This window comes from Pteropus medius, unplaced genomic scaffold (assembly GCF_902729225.1).
Source record: "Pteropus medius unplaced genomic scaffold, Ma_sr-lr_union100, whole genome shotgun sequence".
Taxonomy (NCBI): Eukaryota; Metazoa; Chordata; class Mammalia; order Chiroptera; family Pteropodidae; genus Pteropus; species Pteropus medius.
This window is the reverse complement of record NW_024347791.1, coordinates 32215945-32227838: the sequence shown is the minus strand read 5'-3', so window position 1 is coordinate 32227838 and position 11894 is coordinate 32215945. Positions and strand designations below refer to the sequence as shown.

The 11894-nt window shown below is 32.7% G+C and overlaps 1 pseudogene; it reads left to right on the top strand.

Annotated features, from left to right (window-relative positions):
- The first annotated feature begins 4765 nt into the window (after nt 1–4765).
- LOC120615246 (uncharacterized) lies at nt 4766–4884 on the top strand (annotated as a pseudogene).
- Nucleotides 4885–11894: the final 7010 nt, after the last annotated feature.

The following is an 11894-nucleotide window of genomic DNA, read 5'->3' as shown; positions in this document are numbered from 1 at the left end:
ACTACTAGAAACAATAAGCAAATACAGTAAAGTTTCTGGATACAACATCAATGTTCAAAAATTCATAGCGTTCCTATACTTTAATAATGAAGTATCAGAAAAAGAAGTTGAAAAAAATTCCTTTTGCAATTGTACCAAAAAGAATAAAATACTGAGGAATAAATTTAATGAAACATGTGAAGGACCTATATAATGAAAAATACTAGGCCCTATTAAAAGAAATCCAAGAAGATACGAAGAAATGGAAAGATATTCCATGTTCTTCGATTGGAAGAATCAACATTGTTAAAATGACCATATTACCTAAAGCATTATACAGATTTAAAGCAATCCCCATTAAAATCCCATCGGCATTAAAAAAAAAAATAGAACAAAAATCATCAATTAATATGAAAGCACAAAACAACCCAAATTGCCAAAGCCATCCTGAGAAAAAAGAATGAAGCTGGAGGCATCAATCTGGCCAACTTCAAATTATACTACTAAGCGACAGTAATCGATATGGCATGGTATTGCCAGAAAAACAGGCATGCGGACCAGTGGGACAGAACTGAGAGTCCAGAAGTACACCCATATTTATATGGGCAAATAATTTCGACAAAAAAGCCAAAAACATACAGTGGAGAAAGGATGCTTCTTCAAGAAATGATGCTGGAAAAACTGGAAAGCCTCCTGCAAAAGAATAAAACTAGACTGTTGTCTATCACTACACACCGAAATTAACTCAAAATGGATTAAGGACCTGAATATAAGATCTAAAACAATAAAATGCATAGAAGAAAACAGAAACTATACTCAAGGACTTTGGACTTAAAGAGGATTTTATGAATTTGTCCTCTAAGGCAAAGGAAGTAAAAGCAAAAATAAATGAATGAGACTAAATGAAACTAAAAAGCTTCTGCACAGCAAAATAAATTATTAACAAGGTAAAGAGACAGCCATCTTAATTCAAAAATATATTTGCAAGCAACACCTCCGATAACGGCCTAAACTCCAAAATATACAAAGAACTCATAGGACTCAATAATAACAACAAAAAAAAATCCAATAAAAAAAAATGAGCAGAGGACCTGAATAGACACTTCTCTCTAGAGGATATACAAATAGCCAACAAATATTTGAATAGATGCACAATATCGCTAGACATTAGGGAAATGCAAATCAAAACCACAGTGAGCTACCATCTCACACCTGTTAGAATAGTTACAATCAACAGGACAAGTAATAACACATGTTAGAGAGGATGCGGAGAAATACTGCTGGTGGGACTGCAAATTGGCACAGCCACTATGGAACACAGTATGGAGGTTCCTCAGAAAAACTAAGAATTGATCTACCATATGATCCAGCAATCCCTCTACTGGGTATTTACCCCAAAGACTCGAAAACCCACATCCGAAAAGATATTTACACACCGATGTTCATAGCAGCATTATTCACAATGACCAGGACATGGAAGTAACTGAAATGTCCTACGATAGATGTTTGGCTAAAGAAGCAGTGGTACATATATACAATGGAATATTAGTCATAAGAAGAGATGAAATACTGCCATTTGCAACAACATGGATGGACCTCAAGATAATTATGCTAAGTGAAATAAGCCGGACACAAAAAGTTGAAAATCACATGATATCACTTACATGTGAGTTATAAACCTAAAAGCAATGAATGAACAGGAGAAACAAACAGAGACTCATGGACATTGACTGTAGACTAGTGGTTACCAGAAGGTAGTGGGTGGAGGGGAGGGGGGAGGTAAAGGAGGTCAAATATGTGGTGACAGACAGAAATTTAACTAGGAGTGGTGAATACACATTGTAAATATATATATACATATATATATATGTATATATGTACACATGTACATATATACATATATGTATATGTATATGCCTTACTATTAAAGTGTACAGCTGAAATTTATTGGATTTCATTAACCAATGTCACCATAAAAAATAAAGAAAGAAATTAAAAGAATATATCCAATTTATTCCTATTCAAACTAGTCCTCATATCCTTTTGAGTTTCTCCTTTTGTAGCTCAACAAGATACCTCTAATTCACCTTGTACTTACCCTCCCCAGACCTAAAATCACCTATTTTTCCAGGGAGTCAAGGTTTTTTGTGTGGAGAATAACATTTAGAAACCAAGATCTGGGCGATTGGTGTTCTTATTGCTCCCAGGATGCCATTGTTTCTAGAATGCTTTATTGGGCAAACGTTTTAATTCCTAAATTCATATCGAAAACTCTAATTCCAATCCAATACCAGTGGAGTTTTCTTCTTTATCTTTTCCATACTTTTATTTTCCTTTTCCCATTTTTAGAACCCTGTATCAACCTAAATAACAATGTATTACTCATTTTCTCGAATCTATATTTTGCACGAAATAGTTTTATAATTACCACTGCCAACAGAAAACCTACTAAATTAAGTTTTTGATGTTTTTATAGTCATTTGTGCCTTTAAAATATATCCCAGTGAGGATATATAGCCAGAGTAATATGTGAAAATATTACTTGGATTCATTCTGTGTGTAGTTTTGTAATTCTATCATTAGTAATTCCACGTATTTATTTAAGTATTCGATTTTAGCTTTCTTCTACTTTTTCTGATTAAATTTTATTTTTCAAATATATAAAATATTAACATGGTTTGAAAACCAAAACTATATACTAACAGGTTACTCAGGGGATTCTTATTCTACTCTCTGTTGTTTTTACCCCATCACCACCCATATGTTGTAGATGCCAATTTAATTACTTTCTGGTTTATCTTTCCTGTCCCTTTTTGTAAAAATAAGGACACACACAACTTCATACTGTCCTTTTCCTTTTTAAGAAAAAGTAATATCACCATATAATCTATTGCAACTTTTTTTTCAATTAATGACATTCTTGACATTGCACAATATTAGTAAATTGATATTTTCTTCATTTTTATAGGTTAGATATACCGTATTTTATTCAAGTAATCTCCCAAGTGTGGGCATTAGGTTCTTTCAATATGCTACAATTATAAATAATGCCACAGTGAATAAAATTGTGCATATGTCTTTTCTCTAACATTAGTTGAGAAGTGCCTAGAGGTGGGATTGTTGATTCAAAGATGACATGCATAGTTACTTTTGTTAGGTATTGCTGAATTCTCCACTATAGAATTTGTACCATTATTTCCACTGACAATATATGAAAGTGAACATTTCCCCACAATCTTGTTAACATGTTTACTGTCAAATTTTAGAATTTTTTGCCAAACTAGAAAATGAGAAATGGTTTTCAGTAGAGCTTTGATTTGCACCTATCTTATTATGAATGGAGTTTACCATATTTTTGTATGTTTAAGACTAATTGATAAATCTTTTTTTAAGAATTGCCCATTCATGCCTTATTTCTATTTCCTTTTTAATCGAGTTTTTGGTGGTTTCCTGTTTTGGTGGTTTCCTGTTTGGTGAGATTGGCCCTTTATCAAATATCTCATTTTTCCTTTATTGTCTAATACAGTAAAATATCAAAAGTATTATGAATTGCTTAATTTACCTAGGCTGATGCACAGCAAGTTAATTTTACTGATTCTAGTACACTGTACTTTGAGTCTTCTGACTCAAATAAGAGGTGTAGAGTACAAGTGGAATAAAGAGATAACATTAATTTCAGTCTCCGATTGCTTATTTGAAACTCTTGGAGACAGGTGTTTCTCAAAATTTAGCAATTTTTGAGTTTCAGAAAGGTAATGGGTACATATACTATATGTTATGTAAATTATCCATTGGCTATTGGACAGCACCATGTAATCAAATATATAAATATTTCTGTAAAAAACTTATGAATATTTATGCTAGGTAGGACAAATAAAAATCATAAGTGGACTCACATCAGCTTAGGTCAGGTTTTGTGGTCAGATTAGTTTAGATAATATCAATTTTTGCTGCCAAATGCTTTATGAATGAAACTTTCAATTTCCAGAGCTTTTTTGGATTTTACAAGTGTGGAAAACAGATTGCAAAATTGTAGTTCATTGAATCAGTCATTTTTGTGTATTGTTTATTTGAGAAAGCTGTGTATTAATAAATAAAGTTTTAAGAGAATCATTAAATTTCAAATAAAATGTATTTTTAAAAATTACAAGGGCAGATTCTTTATACTAGACTGACAATATCGAATAACTTCCTTACATTTCATGGTTTGTGAATATGGAATTAGGTTGAGTGGCTGCTCAGGACTCTATTTCTCTTATTTAGGATATATTTTACGTATGTTTTTTAAAGATACATAAATAACTTTCTTTCCGTTCCTCCTAAATTATATATTTATTTGGTTATTTTTTTATTATTGTTGTCCCTTAATGTCTATTTCATTCATTACTGTATCCTCAGTAACTAGCACAATGTTTGACTGGCTATGTATGCTTGATAATTATTTTTGAATGAATTCTTGAATGAAGGAAGATCACGAAAAGAAGACATAATTAAGGGAAACAAATTTAATTATTCACCCATATGCAATTAAAGTACAGATTGAATACAATAATCCAAAAGGTAGTGCTACTTTACTTCTCACTCTATCCCAACTCAGATTTATCTAGAAATGAACTCACATGTATTGGGAGACAATGAATGCTTCTCTTGCAAAGAGGAAAAGTTAGTTTAGTTTGAACAAGTGGAATTTAGTTACCTTAAGATGCTATTATCTATGTCCTCTTTCCCCCTAGTTATTATTCCTAAAAATGAATCATTATAGAAAAACTAAAGCATGTATTTCCTGGTCTATGGCCATGCTACCCAGAACAAGTCTGATCTCGTCTGATCTCGGAAGCTAAGCAGGGTCGGGACTGGTTAGTACTTGGATGGGAGACCACCTAGGGAGACCGGGTGCTGTAGGCATAAAAAAATGAGAGATTGTAAACTGACGAGGTCCTTGCAATCTGTGAGGTCAACCAAGGGTTGCCTCACCTAAAAAATAATAATAATGATTAATAATAATAATAAAATAAAATAAAATAATAAAACATGCATCTCCTGTCAAATTTTGAGCCTGTTCTCAATTTCTTGAACTGCCTTTGTCTAAAAATACACCTTTTACCTTTCTAGATATTTGCTTTATTTTTCAGATTATAAAACAATACATATTCATGACAGGCCATTCAGAACAATTATAGACTATTTGGAAAATAAGGAAAAAATAGGAAGAATTAAAATAGTCTACAAGTTCTAAATGATTTATAATGTTTTGGTATATTTTCCTCTAGTCATCATTCTAAGCACAGTATTTTTAAATATACCATATAGACATTTAGAATGCACTAATGTAAATATTTTTTTCTGTACTTGGGATTGTTTGTTTAGATAGTCTTCCAGATGTGAAATCACCGGGTTAAATGGAATGAAGATACATAGGCAAGTTAGACATTTTTCGACAGTCTTTCCAAAAAGCAAGGGAATCCTGATAAATATTTAGCCCCATGAGATCATTTTAAGTCTCAACAAGTATCTCATAATGTAAACCTGGAAACATGTTCAAGAGGGACTCCATTACCTACTTGCAATATATGGTTTTTGTTCTGAACTACTAATCATTCTCTTTGACTTTGAAATTGAGACCATTTTTGTAAAGAAACGGAAGAATCTAAATGGTTGTCTTTAAGAATGTGTTTTAAAATTGCCAGAGATGTCGTCTTCATGTTTGTTTTAAATAGTGTTCAATTTATTTCTTATATCACTGATACAGTAATTGCATTATGTCTTAAAACACTTACATTTCAATTTTGACTGACTTAATCCTTAATTTGAATCCCCCCTTGGGGTTCTGAAAACAGTTTACTGTTGCACATTTGCCATCTAGTGACTAATGTGGGAAATTGCAGACTTACACCCTTTCCAATTGGGAAAAGATGTTTAGAGCCTGTATTTCACAAGAAATTCATAGTGGTGAAATGCACAAACTCTCAATAATACTCAGTTTGGATGGGTAGGATTGCTTTATAGGGGCACTCGTGTTCAGTTAAGTGAAGGACCTACCCTAAAAAGAGGTAAGGCTCAGAGAAAATCATAGAGTTTTTCCTCAGCAAATGCTATCTCATCATCCCTATTCCCAAGCACACACTCTTCTCAGTGAAATCAGTTCAAAGGGATATTAAAGGCAGCTTTGAAGTATGAAACAAATCAAGGGTACCTTGATGTTTTGTATGGAAGGAAGAAAGGGTACCTCACTTGCTTTGCTTTGGATACTGGGTGTTTATTAGATGATTATTTTAAGAAGAAAGCAGATCTTTTATTTACCCTCATATAAAGTTTCTTCCTTTCTTTCTCTTTGTAGTTTGAGTTAATTTCTAGTCAAATAGAATGTGGAGCTAAAAAAAAGCATATGTGCCCAGATTTACTATTTATTAGAATTAGATACATTTCATAACTCTCTCTCTGCTCTTTAACTTTTTAAAAATTGTCCCAACCTAATCGAATGACACATAATTCTGAGAATGTGGGCCATGTAAATTATATAAGAGATTCTCTCCAAAAATAAACAATGGAGATGCTCAGATTTGGGGAGTAAAGTAAATAAATAAAGGGATGGAGTGTGCGTGGGTAGAAGTGCATGCTTTCAAAAATATGTTGTGAAAACTGCTAAGAGCCAAGGTGATGTTCATATTTGTCAGGAATGTTCTTTTGCCTTTATACATACAAGACTCAGGAAGAATGAAGGAAATATTAATAAGTGGGTGAAGTTCGAGGTGGTGAAATATTTTCAATAACAGCAGATTTGTCAAGCAATAATGAGCCTGAGCCATTTCTAGGTAGCCAGTTACAGATGCCATTTACATAAATTTACAAACGATAAAATAACAAAACCTAAGATAGAGAAAATGCAGAAATCCTCACATCCCCACCTCAAAACTCTTTTGATATATATATATTCTAAAATTATTAATTCACTCATTTATTCATTTGACAAGCAACTAATAAGGACACTTCAAAATAAAAACAAAAAACATATGCCTTTGACTCAGCAAATCTATTGCTTAGAATGTACTCTTTGATTATACTCACAAAAGTATGGCAAGTTATGATTGCCTGTATATTCATTGCAACTTTGTTTGAAACAGTAAAAGACTATAAATAATCCATCAATGCTGGTAAGGTTAAATTAATTAAAGAAAATAAAATAAAATTTATTACTATAATGAAATAATATTCATCCATTAAAAAGAATGAGCAAAGTTCTATATGCTGGTATAGAGAGCTCTGCAAGTTATAATTAGTGAAATCAAGGCAATATAATATTTTTACTCATTTCAAGTATATATATAACTATATACTGTCAGATATTAATTATGATAATTTCCTACTGCTGAAGGCTACAGCCTTTTTGAGTGAGATAACAAAATTCTTCAAGGCCATCAAAGCCTAGTTTACAAAAACCTGATATATGGTGTAAGTTTACTCCATCTGTACCACCTCTGAAACTGGAACAATAAAGAGAAATATTAAGTATTTATCCTTACTTTTTTGAAAAGAATCGTATTACAAGTTAATCATATTCTGGAAGCATGGTAGCATTTTGAGAAGACCTAGATCTGTTTTTACCATTCAAAAGGAGAACTCTATTCATGTGTAGCCAGCATCCTCTATACCATACTTTTGAACTTTTTCACTTGAGCTCTTGATTCCTTTATGTTGGTTATACTCATTATAATTAATATTTATTGAAATAAATTGAATGCATACCACTTACTAATTGCTTACTTAGTTATATGCAATATGCTAAATACTCATTAATCTTCACAACTATCCTGAGATAGGCACTAGTATGATTCTCACTTTGCATCTCATTTTGATGCTTTACCTAGTGGTGACCTCTCCGAGCAGCACATCTATGACCTGGCTTACCTGTCTCTTCTTTCTTTTACTAAAATGTTTCTATCCTGTGCATTATTTCTTCAGGAGCATGAACATTTTCCAATGTGATAAATTAATCAGTATCAAGATATTTATGCTTGATTGGAAGAATATTTGCTTATGAGAATATTTGAGAATATTTACTTATGTAACAGAAGGTTTTGCAGACACAGCATATATTTTTACTCACTAATCAACCAATTTATATGATAGACACGAGAGATTTCTATTTTCTTGGAACTTACAGTTTTGTGGAGCATATAGGCATTAATCAAATAATTCACAGAAGCATATAACTTTAAACTCTGATAAATACTATGAAAATAAAACAGAGTGATTACTGCCAGTCTAGTGGATTAGACGGGGCATTCCCAAGGAAGTGAAGTTTATTTCAATATATGAAGGATAAGTAGTAGTTAACTAAACAAATTGAGGGTGAGGACAGTCCCCTCATGAGAACAGAAAGGGCAAAGTCTCAGGGGTGAATGGGAGCCTAGTGATCCAAGAAGAAAAAAGGCTTGAGTGGCTAGAATGTAGAAAACTACACTGAGAGTGGTGAATGAAGAGACTGGAGAGATAGGCAGAGACCGAAAACCATACATAACCTAGGTAAAATAAACAGAAAATTATGCAATTCAATAGATAAGTAAAAATCATTGTGTTAAGCACCATAAATGAAATAAATGCTATGGGAATATGTAAAGAAAACCTTTAAAACATGCTTTGAAATTCAGGAAAGACTTCCAGAAATGTGTGAGCTATGAAGGATGACTAGACATTAGCTAGAATAAGAGGAATTAGAGGTGGTGATAAATAGTAATCCAGGCAAGGGAGCAACAAAGGCCTAGAGAGCAGAGATAGAATGCTAAGTCAAAGGAACTGAGGGTGGCCTTATTAAAGTGCAGATTTAAAATGCTCACTTTGGTTGACAGTGGGGAGGTTGGTGGGGACAACAGTGGATGTAGGAAGAGGCTACTGGGGTCCTTCCAGCTGAAGCAAGATGAACAAAGGCAGTAGTAGCAGGAGAAGAAAAGAAGGGATTGATTATATAGATATTAAACAGGAAGAATGACTGTTTGATGAATGATTATTGAGGAAGGATAAGAAAGACAAGGAAACCAGGTTTCTAACTGGGGTAACTGATTGACTTAAAAGGCCATTCATTGTATTAAAATGAACTAGGAACGAAATAGGAAGTAAGAGTTGAATGAATTTAATTTGGGGCATATTAAGTGTTACGCATCTGTGGAGCACTCATACAAACATGTGCAAGTGAGAAATATGTACTTGTTTCTATAACTGAGGACACATGGATTTTGTGATTAAATATTAGGACATCATTAGTATATTGAAGGTGTGGAAATGAGAGTATGCAAAATAAAAAGAGAATTTAGAATAAACCTTTGAAAACAATAGCATTTAAGGGGTGAGAAGGAAATGAGGAGTCCCTAAAGGAAAGTGATTAAGCAGCTAGAGAAAACTTGGAGTATGTGATATCACAGAATTTAAAAAAAATACATTGTAAAAAAGAGGGAATGATCAACATTGACAAATGCAACAGAAAAATCAGATAAGGTAAATACAGAAAAGTATCCATTAGGTAGACAACAAAGAATCTCTAGGTTTCTTTTGCATAAGCAATTTCATAGAAGTAGCTGAAGCCAGAGGATGGCAGGATTAAGAATAAGTAGGAGATAAGATATTTAATACAGTGAGAATAGATAACCCATTCATAAAGTCTGGTTGTAAAAATTATGAGACATACGGAGTGAAACTTTTTTCCTTTCCTTTCCTTTCCTTTCCTTTCCACTTTTAACACCGCTTTCCTTTCCTTTCCTTTCCTTTGCTTTTCCTTTCCTTTCCCTTTCCTTTCTTTCCTTTCCTTTCCTTTCCTTTCTCTTTCCTTCCAGCTTTCCTTTCCTTTCCTTTCTTTCCTTTCCTTTCCTTTCCTTCCTTTCCTTTCCTTTCCTTTCCTTCCCTTTCCTTTTCTTTTCTCTTCATTTCTTTTTTCTTTTCTCTTTTATTTTTTCTTTTCTGTTCTTTTCTTTTTTCTTTTCTCTTTTCTCTCTCTTCTCTCCTTTCTCTTTCTTTCTTTCTTTCTTTCTCTTTCTTTCTTTCTTTCTTTCTTTCTTTCTTTCTTTCTTTCTTTCTTTCTTTCTTTCTCTCTCTCTCTCTCTCTCGTCTCTCTCCCTCTTTCTTTCTGTCTCATTGTTATTATAAAGTACAAAATTTAGCCATACTATGAAATTTCCCATTCTCCAAAAGAACATGAACTTCCAGATTGTCAAGTACTTTTACATATTGCCTTTCTCCTTAAAGTAACTTTTTTCCTATTCTACTTTGTATAATCCTATTAATGTTTAATATTTTCACAGAAGTCTACTTTCTCAGACTTTCCCAGGCATAATTATCCATTTTTTCATGACTTATTCACCTGGAAGTAGAGATCTCAGCACATTATTTTTAAATGTAAGTGTGTGTGTGCGCATGTGTGTGTGTGTATGTATGTTCAACACATTGTGGGCCTAACTGTATTATAATTTCTTATGTCCTTGAATTCAGTAGTGATTGCTATAAAGAAAAGAAAATCATCAAGTTTGTCAGCTATATATTTTTCCTACATTACAAATATTAAATTGAGTTAGTAAATTTAGAAATTAAAACATCCAGAATAGCTTCTTTCACACTCTGGACACATATTTATTTATATGCTGCCATTTGCTCTCCTTTGCCATTATATTACAAGACATTACAGATAAATAGGAAATCCTAGTTGCATTCTAAGAACAGCTTTCAGATCTGCAAATGTTTAAACAAAGGCACTGAATATTATCATCAGATGGGTTTAGTCTGCTCTAAAATTATGAATTGTTACAAAGCTAGTTATTTGTCATTCATATTCTAAATTCCACATATTCATAGCTATCTCAGTTTAAAACATTAAATAGGCAAAGTACATTTCTGCACCTTCTCTTCCTTCCTGCTCCAAACACTCCTTCCACCTGGATGTGCAAACACAGTCTGGTCTAAATGGATGAAGTGAAGCAAACTCATGCTCTCCAGGTGAAAACGATCAGTATCATCATATCAACTAACCTAGCAAATGAATCCTGACTCATAGAAGTTAATGGGAGCCATCAAAAGCCTCTTGTCATTCACTCATTCAACAAATGTGTGTCAGAAACTAGGCTAATCATTAAGGAATTGTTTTGAATCAATAGATGTGGTCACTGCCCTTATGGAAATAGTGAGTGGAAAAAGATATCGTATAAAAAAAAAAAACACCATTAGATACATACTTCTAAATTTTATTTGCAATGAGACGAAAGGTTATAACAGGAAAACAATACAAAGGTTCTTTGAGGAAGTAATGCATAAACACATACAATACAAAAATGGGGAAAACAGAAAATCGATTCAATCAGATAGAAAGCTTATACAAAAATTTCTCAGGCATAAAAGAACTCGGCATATATTAGGATGAAAGGATAGCTGGAGAGACAGGTAAAGACCTCTTTAATTTGGGTCCTGGAAGCTATGTTAAGAATTCCGAACTTTATTCTAAAGTTTTAAGAAGGAAGAAATTTTTGTATTAAAAGGTTAATCTTCTTTCAATAGAGAGAATAAGTTGACAAAATGGAAGTAGGATGATTAGTTAGGAGATGATATCATGATTTAAGTGAAAAATTTATACTAACAGTGATAGAAATAAAGAAAAATATAAAAATAAATATGTTAGACACATATTCTGGAGGCAGATTCAAGAAGATGGACTGATGAATTGCACATAGAGGGTGAGGAAAAAGGCATTTTTGAGGTTGCTGCTAGGTTTCTGGGATGAACATCTTGGGCTGGAGATATCTAAGTAAATTTGAGGATCAAAGGTTAAGAGCAGGCTTATCAGTTGTCTTTTGAAATGAATACTTTTCTTTGTTAAATACTTTCCAAAATGTCACTAAGCAATACTTAGAACATCTATTTATAGGGGTGAAATAGTTGTT